The 8,709-nt window shown below is 49.6% G+C and overlaps 1 protein-coding gene across 1 annotated transcript in view; it reads left to right on the top strand.

Annotated features, from left to right (window-relative positions):
* Positions 1–1,415: 1,415 nt before the first annotated feature.
* KCNJ1 (potassium voltage-gated channel subfamily J member 1) overlaps positions 1,416–8,709 on the top strand; it is a 17,743-nt gene continuing 10,449 nt past the window's right edge. The window contains exon 1 of the mRNA XM_017738579.1: positions 1,416–1,530. The gene's annotated coding sequence lies outside the window, so the exon portion shown is untranslated. The remainder of the gene's footprint in view (positions 1,531–8,709) is intronic.

Here is an 8,709-nt window from a genome sequence, read left to right on the forward strand (position 1 = left end):
GGGAAAGAGAAAAATCTGCATATGTGTTAGAAATAAATTTAAAAATCAGGGCATACCACTTAAGGGTTGACTTGTCAGAAAATGGTAATTAAAAGTGTTCCAGCTGACAGTGCTGCTTTAATGAATTATTAGTAATGTTCTCGGAGAACATTTGGTGAAAGACACCATAAGAGCTCTTACTTAAACGAACCAATTTTCTGCATCATGCAACTTCAGTGCACAAGAGGGGGAAAATCTCCATTATAGAATTACAAAAATAACCAGGTAATGGTTTGAATGATCACGAAGGAGCAAGGGGCCATTCGTACTTGGCCTGTATTTCCTATGCCACAGCCTTTGTCCGCAGGTGCTGATCTGAGAGCTGCCACTCTTGTGTTAAACTCTGTCCCCAAAGCCCCGTAAGGTGCAGTGTAAGAGCTTCTCACAGCTCCCAGGTGATCTCCATGCACAGGGCAGTGATGCTGAGACAGGGACAGAGCCTTTGGCTCTGGATCCCTGACCACAGCTGGGGCTGCTGGATCCCACCAGGCTTTGCTTGGCAGAGTGCAGGGGGGCTGGGCAGGGCAGCACAGAGCACATGAGTGAGGAGCTGGATGCTGGAGGTGGATGCAGAGGGCCTGGAACTCTAGGGATGAGCTCTTTGAGTACTTAAATTAATTGTCCAGCTCTTTGTGCCTTTTACTGCTCAGCATCTCCTGCAGCTCCTGCAGGAGGTCCTTAATTCCAGACAGAACCAAAGTTGGCAAGGAGACAGCGAGGGGAGAGCGTGTGGAGACCTGGAAACACAGCCCTGCTTAGTGGGAGAGATGTGTGGAGTGGGGACGGATGAGGGCAAAGGGCACTAAGCCTTAATCATGGATTTGTGTTTGGGTGTGAAGGAGACGGCGGTGGGAGGTGGGGAGACAGCTGGGGGAAAGAGGCCCTCATGCCTCATTTCCTGCCATGGGATCCTTGCTGGGTTCCAGCTCCATCCAGATCTGTTGTTTGTCCTTGACTGTTCCAGGAGAAATGTAAGAGTGCAGCTCTGGGAATTCACCTCTCTGGCAGAAGTCCCGTGGACCTACCCCAGCACTGGTGAGCAGCACATCCCAGGGAACTGGGGGGTTCTGGCAGGGGTGTTGGTGGGAAAGGCACTTCCCAGGAGGAGTTCAGAGCTCCAGAGGGCTGTTCTGGGTTCAGCTCTTAGCAGCAGCTCACCTCAGCCCCCTGTGACCAAGGCACATCCCTAAATCTCTGGATTACAGTGGGAATGAGGGCAGTTTGACACAGGAATGGAACTTCACCTTCCCAGCCAGGCTGCCCCAGGAGTGCCCGCTGTGTGTTCCCTGGGCACGCAATCCCAAAGCTGCTCCAGCACCACACGCCCTGCCTGGGCTGCAGCTCAGCCTGCCCACAGAGAAAAGGAGCTTTAGAGCTCAGTTCCAGTGCTCTGGGTGCCCCCAGAGGTCTCCAGGAGCCCTGTCCCAGAGCAGGAGCTGGGAGCAGCGCGGGGCCGATGAGGGCACAGCCTCCCTGCTGAGCCTCACTCAGGTAAGGGTTTGTTCCCTTCTTGCTTTCACCACGCAGGGCTGGGATGTGGGAATCTGCTGCCTCTGCAGCATTCCATGAGAAAGGCAAGGGAATTTAGCTTGGTTCAGACTTTCATAAACTCTCCCAACCACCTCCTGTGCTGTTGGGCAGAAGTGTGCCAGAGGAGCCCAGAACGGGTAACAAGCAGCCAGGTACTGCTGGAAGCCCTTGGAATGCCCATCCCAAAGGGAAAACAAGCAGTTACACAGTGACATGTGCATCACAGGGCAGAGCTGCTGTGACCTGAATGGCCACCCTGCGCGTGGATGTTTGTTAATATCGAGAGGAGTCCATCTCACTTCCCTTTTCGTTTAAATTTGGGGGTTGTGTCTAATCTTGTCACCCGGGGTGAGAGGAGACGCCTTGAGGAACTGCTCCTTCAGCCCTCAAATATAAACTGCAGCTCTGGTGCCTCTCTTAAATGAGCTGCCTGGGCTCTTCAAACATTTGAAGAGGTAAAGTGAGGTGAGAGTAAATCCTTCATGGGTTTTACATCACTTTAGTAGGACTCTGGAAAGCTCAAATAACATCCTGAGGTTTGCTGCATAATTGAATCCTACATGAAGAGGCAAAACTGATACAAGATTTTTAAAAGCTCATTAATGGCTGAGGTCAGAGCTTCACTTCTGGAAGTAGTTTAGTCCCAGTTTCAACTTAGGCACTTAACAGAAGCAGGAACTTAAAATAGGAATCTTGGTACCTAGAACTGCTTGTGTAGCTGGCGATCCAGGGAAGTTTGAAGCAATTCACTTTGAGATGCCATTTTCTGAGAACTGGGAGGAAGTGAGCCACTTGAGTGAATTTCCTCAGGTTGCTGGAACAAATCACCACCATAGAAAATTCCATCAAGATTTAAGCTCCTAAATGAATGGGGAGGATGTGAGATGCCTAGGAAGGTTAAGCTGTTTTCCCCTGGGAATGAAACAGTGGGATATATATAAAGGGCATCCAAGAAGTCAACATCACTCTCACTTTCCGTCTGGTTCTGTCTGGAACAAGGAGCTCCTGCAGGAACTGCAGTAGGTGCTGAACAACAAGAGGCAGAAAGAGCCCCTGGGCACTTGGTGAGGGTGTAATTTAAACACAAAGCCTTGCGCAGTGTGGGAGCTCATCATCAACCTAAACTTAAGACTTTCATTTGCAAAAGGATCTGCAAATCAGCTTTATATTTGTCCCCCTCCAAAAGCCATTGCATGTTCCCTCTGTTTCACTCCTTGCTGAGAATATTGAGATATTATACACGCAGAACTCTTCTGATAATGAACAGGTGCCTGCCGATACAACAACTGGGCATCTCTTGCTGAAACTCTCCTAAAATCTGAGCTCCGTTCCAGCTCTGACTACAGCAAGCTGATGCTGTTGCCAGTCCACAGCTCTGCACTCAAGAGGTCTCAAAACTTTGCAGTCATTGAATTTATCCAGCCAGCCCCTGAGCTTCTCTTCCATCTTATGGGCAGATGGGGAAACAGGTACAAAGAGGAGAATATTTGTCCAACAGTACACAAAACTAATGTGGAAAGTTGGGAATTCAGCTCAGGTATTTGGACTCTGAGGTTTGCTTTATCACTTGACTGTACTTCCTAGCTCCTGCGGCCAAAAGCCGTTTGATTAGGACAGATTCGTTTGGTTCTGGGTTGAGACAGAATCTGCTCCCTAAGTTTACTCCTTGCTGTGAAATAGCAAGGAATGAATGTACTGAATGCTGGTCTCTGACCTTGGTAATAAGTTGATTTAATTGGATTTGATTTTTCAAATGTAACATCTCAAGTCAGCCATAAACTCTGGAATTAGCATAGCACATCTCGGCGAGGGAGAGATTTTCAAGCAGCAGAAGGAGATGAAGTCCGTGCCCAATGAATTTCAAATTACACTGAGGATGAACTCAGCCATGTGCATGTCAAACCCGGATTGTGCAGGCTCTGAGTGCAGCAGGCAGCACAGTTATTAATGGCTTACATCTGCTATTAGGAATGCAAAGTAGCTGCTTTGCACCCAGTTTGTTCTGACGTCTCCTCACATCAATGACCCTTGTGATGGGTCAGTAATTCACTCCCTGCACTCTGCAAGCCAAGAATGTCTTGCAAGTCAATTACACTCATAGAAATAATTAGGAGCACAAAAGTAACTGGAGGATTGGGATAGAAAAAGCCCTGCTGGTGAAATATTGCATATCCCAGGCAAAGCAGAGCCTTCCTGCCTTTAGAGCTGCAGCTTGTGCTCCCCTGCGCCTTCCAAGGGTGCTGAGCATGCCTCGACAGCAAGAAATGGCCTGAAAAGGGGCAATTTTCAGTGCCAATATTTCAGGGAATAATCAGGTTCCCGTGTAGCTAAAAGCTCCTTGCTTCCTGCAGGAGATGTGTAAAAAAGTAGGACATTAGGCAAATAGCTGCCTGCTGAGATCTGATCCTCAAAATTGTTCCTGAAATTTGTTTAGCTTTCATGGCATTAAATTGTAATAAATCCAGGAACATTTTAACCAATCTGCTGGGCACAAGCAGACTCTAATTCAGATGGACAAAATCTGCTTCATCAGACCTTGTACGGAAGAGCACAAAATGCCTTTAGCAGCTCTGAGTTCAGCTGGGAATGTCTGAAGTTGGGCTTTTCACAGCCCAAGTCTTGGGTTGCCAAGCTGAGTCTAAAGGCCGTGGCAAGGGCTGCAGGCTGCGCTGTGCATCCCTGGAATTAGGGCTGTTATCCACACCTTGGGGCAGCAGCCAGGGAGAGCTGAGCGATGGAAATCACCGAGATGAGACTGGAATGGGACAAGAGGTTGTTGAAAATCATGGGAATCAGGTGTCAGGAACCAGGGGCAGGACAAAACCCACCAGCCCCAGTCTGGAGCACTTGTGATGGACAGGAACCTTGCCAGCCACTGGTCTGATCTGTGACTGTGCAGCCTGGGCTGATTCAAGGTGCAGCAGCAGGTCCCAGCCTGCCAGGGAGCTGCTGCACCTCAGGAGAGTGGGAGCAAAAGGAGAGCAGGGAAAATCAACAGGTGGAGGCTGATGTGCTTCAGTGTCAGCTCAGCTCGACACGCAGGCAGACACTGAAAGGAATTCATAGGGCAGAAACCTGTATTATCCAAAGGAAAAGTGCATCTGCTCAGGAATGTGACAAATCCTTTCCCTTTTGAGCAGTTCTGTGGGGTCACCAGAGGTTTCTTTGCTCTCTGGATGTACAGTGAGAATGAAGAGGTTGCATTCTCCCATTCCCTGTGGTGCCACTGCAGCCCACCTGACTTTGGCCATAGATAAAGGGAGAGCCTTTACACTTCTGAGGTAAAAAGCGAGTTCAAAAGCTGAAGTCCAAAACGTCTGTTAATGGAGAGTGAGTCTGGAATGATGTTCCTTTCAACACATCTGCTGGGAACTCCTGGATGAGAGGCAGGACACATCCAGAGGAACTCAGCACATGATCATGAGGCAAAGGGTCTGTTAATGTTCCTGTCCAAGAGAAACTGTGATCCTACGTACAGAAATTCAGGAAACAAGGACAACTTGATTGCAAAACAAAGCCAAATCCAAGCAACAGCAGAGGCAGGCACAGACAAAACAGTAGCAGAAGAACTAAGGGTAGAAAAGCCCTCTGTAAACTACGTATTTGTGGGATTTACTATGAGAGTACTGTTATTAAAGGAAGGGGATGAGGTGCTAAATGATGAGGTGCACAGAACTCAGGCTGCAGTGCAGCCTTTAATCCTTGGCAGGTGAGACAGGAAAATGCCTCACGCACAGTTCAGTGATGCAAATGATCCAAGGGAAGAGCTCTACACACACTTTGATCTTGAGAGAAAGCCTTCCTCACTTTGTTCTGTGTTTACCTGAAGAAAGGGATAAAGTGTGAAAGCACTGCCTTCTTCGTGAAACAAGGAGCAATAAATTCTATTTATAGCACACCCGTGCTCCTGAAAGGCCTCAAAATCCCTGACAGCTGTGCCCAGGGATGGCTGCAGTTACTACTGAAGCAACTGTAGTACTCTAACAGGGCAGGGCAGAGGGTGCTGTGCAGTAAAAAACACCTGGTGAAACCCCAGCCTCAGCCTTAAAATAGCCTACAGTTGCATGTAAAGTAGAGAAATGATTCTTATTTCCTTTGCAGACAGGGACCAGGAGTTAGAGAGCAATGGAAACACCTGAGCCCACAGAGTCAGGGCCCCAGCTCAACAGCTGCTGTTTCCAGGCCAGTGAATCCTCACATGAACCACCTCGGGGGGCTGGGGAGTGCAGCTACCACCTATCACATCATCCTGTACATCCCCAAGTCTTTCCTCTGCCAATCCTGCTGTCTGGGAAGTGCTTGGGGGCTGGCATTCCCAATGGAAACCTGGCAAAGCAGGGTTTGAGTCTGGCTTATCCAGAGCAGTGTGACAGAGCTCTCTGCTCTGGTTGGGTTATTGGCACCAAACCAGCACAGCACAGGGGGAGTTTGGCCAGTTTAGAAACCAAAGTCACCTTGATAAGCACCAAGGGCTGGGCTGCTGGAATTACAGCTTAAGGTGAGGACAGTGCTCTTCACATTCCATGGAAATATTCCCGAGCTGCTGACTGGGGTTTTCCCTGGCGCTGTGTGCAGGGGAGAGATGGCAGCAGGGCTTGATCCCCAGGGTGGGGTTCCCACCGGGGCTACCAGCATCCTTTTGGGGTCTGTATCCTAAAAACACAGAGCAGCTCTTCCTGCTGCAGTCCCCTGCAGGCAGGGGTTTATTTGCCTTTCCCTCATGCTCCTCAGGCTCGCACACAGGGAGTATCCCAAGAGCACATCATATCCTGCCCCTAAGGATGCAGTTTGGCCATGGCAGGGCCAGCCAGGCTCTTGGGTGTGTTCTGAGTGCCCCTTTACCATGTCTCTGCCCCAGAGCTGGAATTGGCTGCTCTCTGAATGACTGTGGGGAGCCTGTATGACACAGCAACATTTGCTGTTGTGTTTTTGTCCTTGTGCAGAGCCCGGATGGAGCAGCTGCAACGCTCCTCCTGTGCAGTGATGTCTGGGGCAGTGCCACAGAAATATCAGCTTAAATTCACCAGCACTTTGGAGAGAAAGGAGCAGAGGCTTTTATCTGGCAGAGCATTGCTGGGTGCTGAGGTACCCTGACAGCAAAGCAGGGTTAGACCTGCCAGTGCCCACAGGTGGCTTTGCCTTGGCAAAGTCTGTCCCCTGCTGTGTCCCCAAGCCCAGAACCAGCTGTCTTTGGGCTCCTGCAGCAACTGGTGACTGACACTTGACATTGCCAGCCTGGAGAAACCAAATGGGAGTTAATGATTCAACCCCTTAAATGCTCAGCAAAGAACACCAGAACGGGGAATGTGCAGAATTGGCTCACATGACTCTGCCCATTTCCCCTGTGGCTTTTCGGGGGTGTTTATGCAGCATTTGCCTCCCAGCCCTCACTGCTGAGGTTTCATTGCATTCAGATCAATCCCACACGTCCAGGTGAGAACCCATTTCCATCTGCCCTTCTCATCCTTGCAGGGCAGTGCCTTTGTCTGGCAGCACAGAGCAGAAGTAACCACACAAACCCCGCCTTTCTCCATGCAAAATTTCAGCTAAAAGCAAAAAGCTTTATGTTCAAGGCTTCTGAGCCCATCAATATCAATTCTCTTAAAGCAGAACACAAATCCAGTACAACACTGGTGGGGAGTTAAATCCCGATGTTTTTTCCTCATGCAGCCACAACACATCACACACAACTCTACTACAATGAGGATTATTTGGGGAGGGTTTTTTTGGCCAAATTAAAAATCCCAAAAGATATAATTTGCTTGACAAGTCATTTCTCCCAGACAGCCATTTCCTACTAAAAACTGAAGATTTTCAGTGGAAACCTATTTGTCTGAAAATAGAAATTAATTCTGTTGAGAAATCCCGCTGGAAAGCCAGCTCAGCTCCCGGTTCTCTGTCTCCAGAGGCAACGCCCCAGCGCAGCTGCACCCTGAGCTGGTGCCTGGGAATTCTCTGTCCCAGCAGAAGGTGCAGTGGCAGCTTCAGTCCAGCCGTGGAATTAACCTGGCACTGCAAAAATATCCAATAATGATGTTTTCTTTGGTGCCTGTGAAGTGACTGTTGGGTTTTGTGCAGCCAGAGGTGTTTCCAAGTGCCACATTCCCGGAGGGACCATGGGCCAGGACAGGAGGAAATGCTGCTTCTGTTCCTCTACCAAACCCTTCCTGGTGTTTGTGTTGGGGATGTGTCCTTTGCTCTCAGTCAGCTGAAGCCTTTAAAAACAACCCCCCCCCCCCAGCCCTGGATTAATTTCTGTGCAGCACTAATTACAGTATTATTAATTGCTAACAATGACAGTAATGTCTTTATTGCTGTAAATCCTTTATTTATACATCTGAGGTAAGTATTTTAACCTTTGAGGACCCCAAACGCTCCTAAGCTTTTGGAAAACAGGATTTGCTTGCATCCCCAGTGCTGCAGTGCCTGTTCTTTCATTTATTCCCAGGAGGGAATTATTTCTTCCCCTCAGCTGTGTGGGGGGAACTGCAGCCCCTCTTTTCAAACCATGTGTGCAGGGCACAGCATTCCTGGGTGGGATTAGTGACTGTCTGTTATCACAGAAATATGATTGAAAGGAGGCTCTGAGGGGCACTCGAGTCACACTGGGGCTGCTCAGGTGCCAAACCCAAAAAACAGGGACAAAGCACAAGGAGAAGATCTAATTTAAGGCAGAGGGGCAGAACCCCCTGGCAGGGCAGGGCAGGGCAGCACTTCTGAGGTGACTGAGTTCCTCGAGCAGCCAACTGCTCCTGTAGAGTCCCTACATCCCATAAATGTCAGAGCTGACATGGTTCTGTTCCTAAAAGTCAGGACATGAGGAAGGGAAGGGAGGGGACAGTGCATGTCCTGGTGATGTCCCTGCTGGGCTGGGCTGGGCTGCGCCAGTCCTGCTTCATCCAGGTCCGAGACAGGAGGATCAATCCTCCCTCCTTCCCTCCATCTGAGGAGGCATTTCAGGGATTTCTTCATTCGGTGCTCACACCTGGGGTGGGAGACACCTGTTCCAAGGATATTCCATTTTCCCAGTGCATGCTATGGACTGCTGCCAGCCCCCAGGCAGGCAGGCAGGCAGGGACCCCTCTGCCCCTCCTGCGTGCAAAAGGGCAGATCGGGGACCCCACAGTAAATCTGCTCTGC

Source organism: Corvus brachyrhynchos, unplaced genomic scaffold (genome assembly GCF_000691975.1).
Source record: "Corvus brachyrhynchos isolate BGI_N302 unplaced genomic scaffold, ASM69197v1 scaffold46, whole genome shotgun sequence".
Lineage (NCBI taxonomy): Eukaryota > Metazoa > Chordata > Aves > Passeriformes > Corvidae > Corvus > Corvus brachyrhynchos.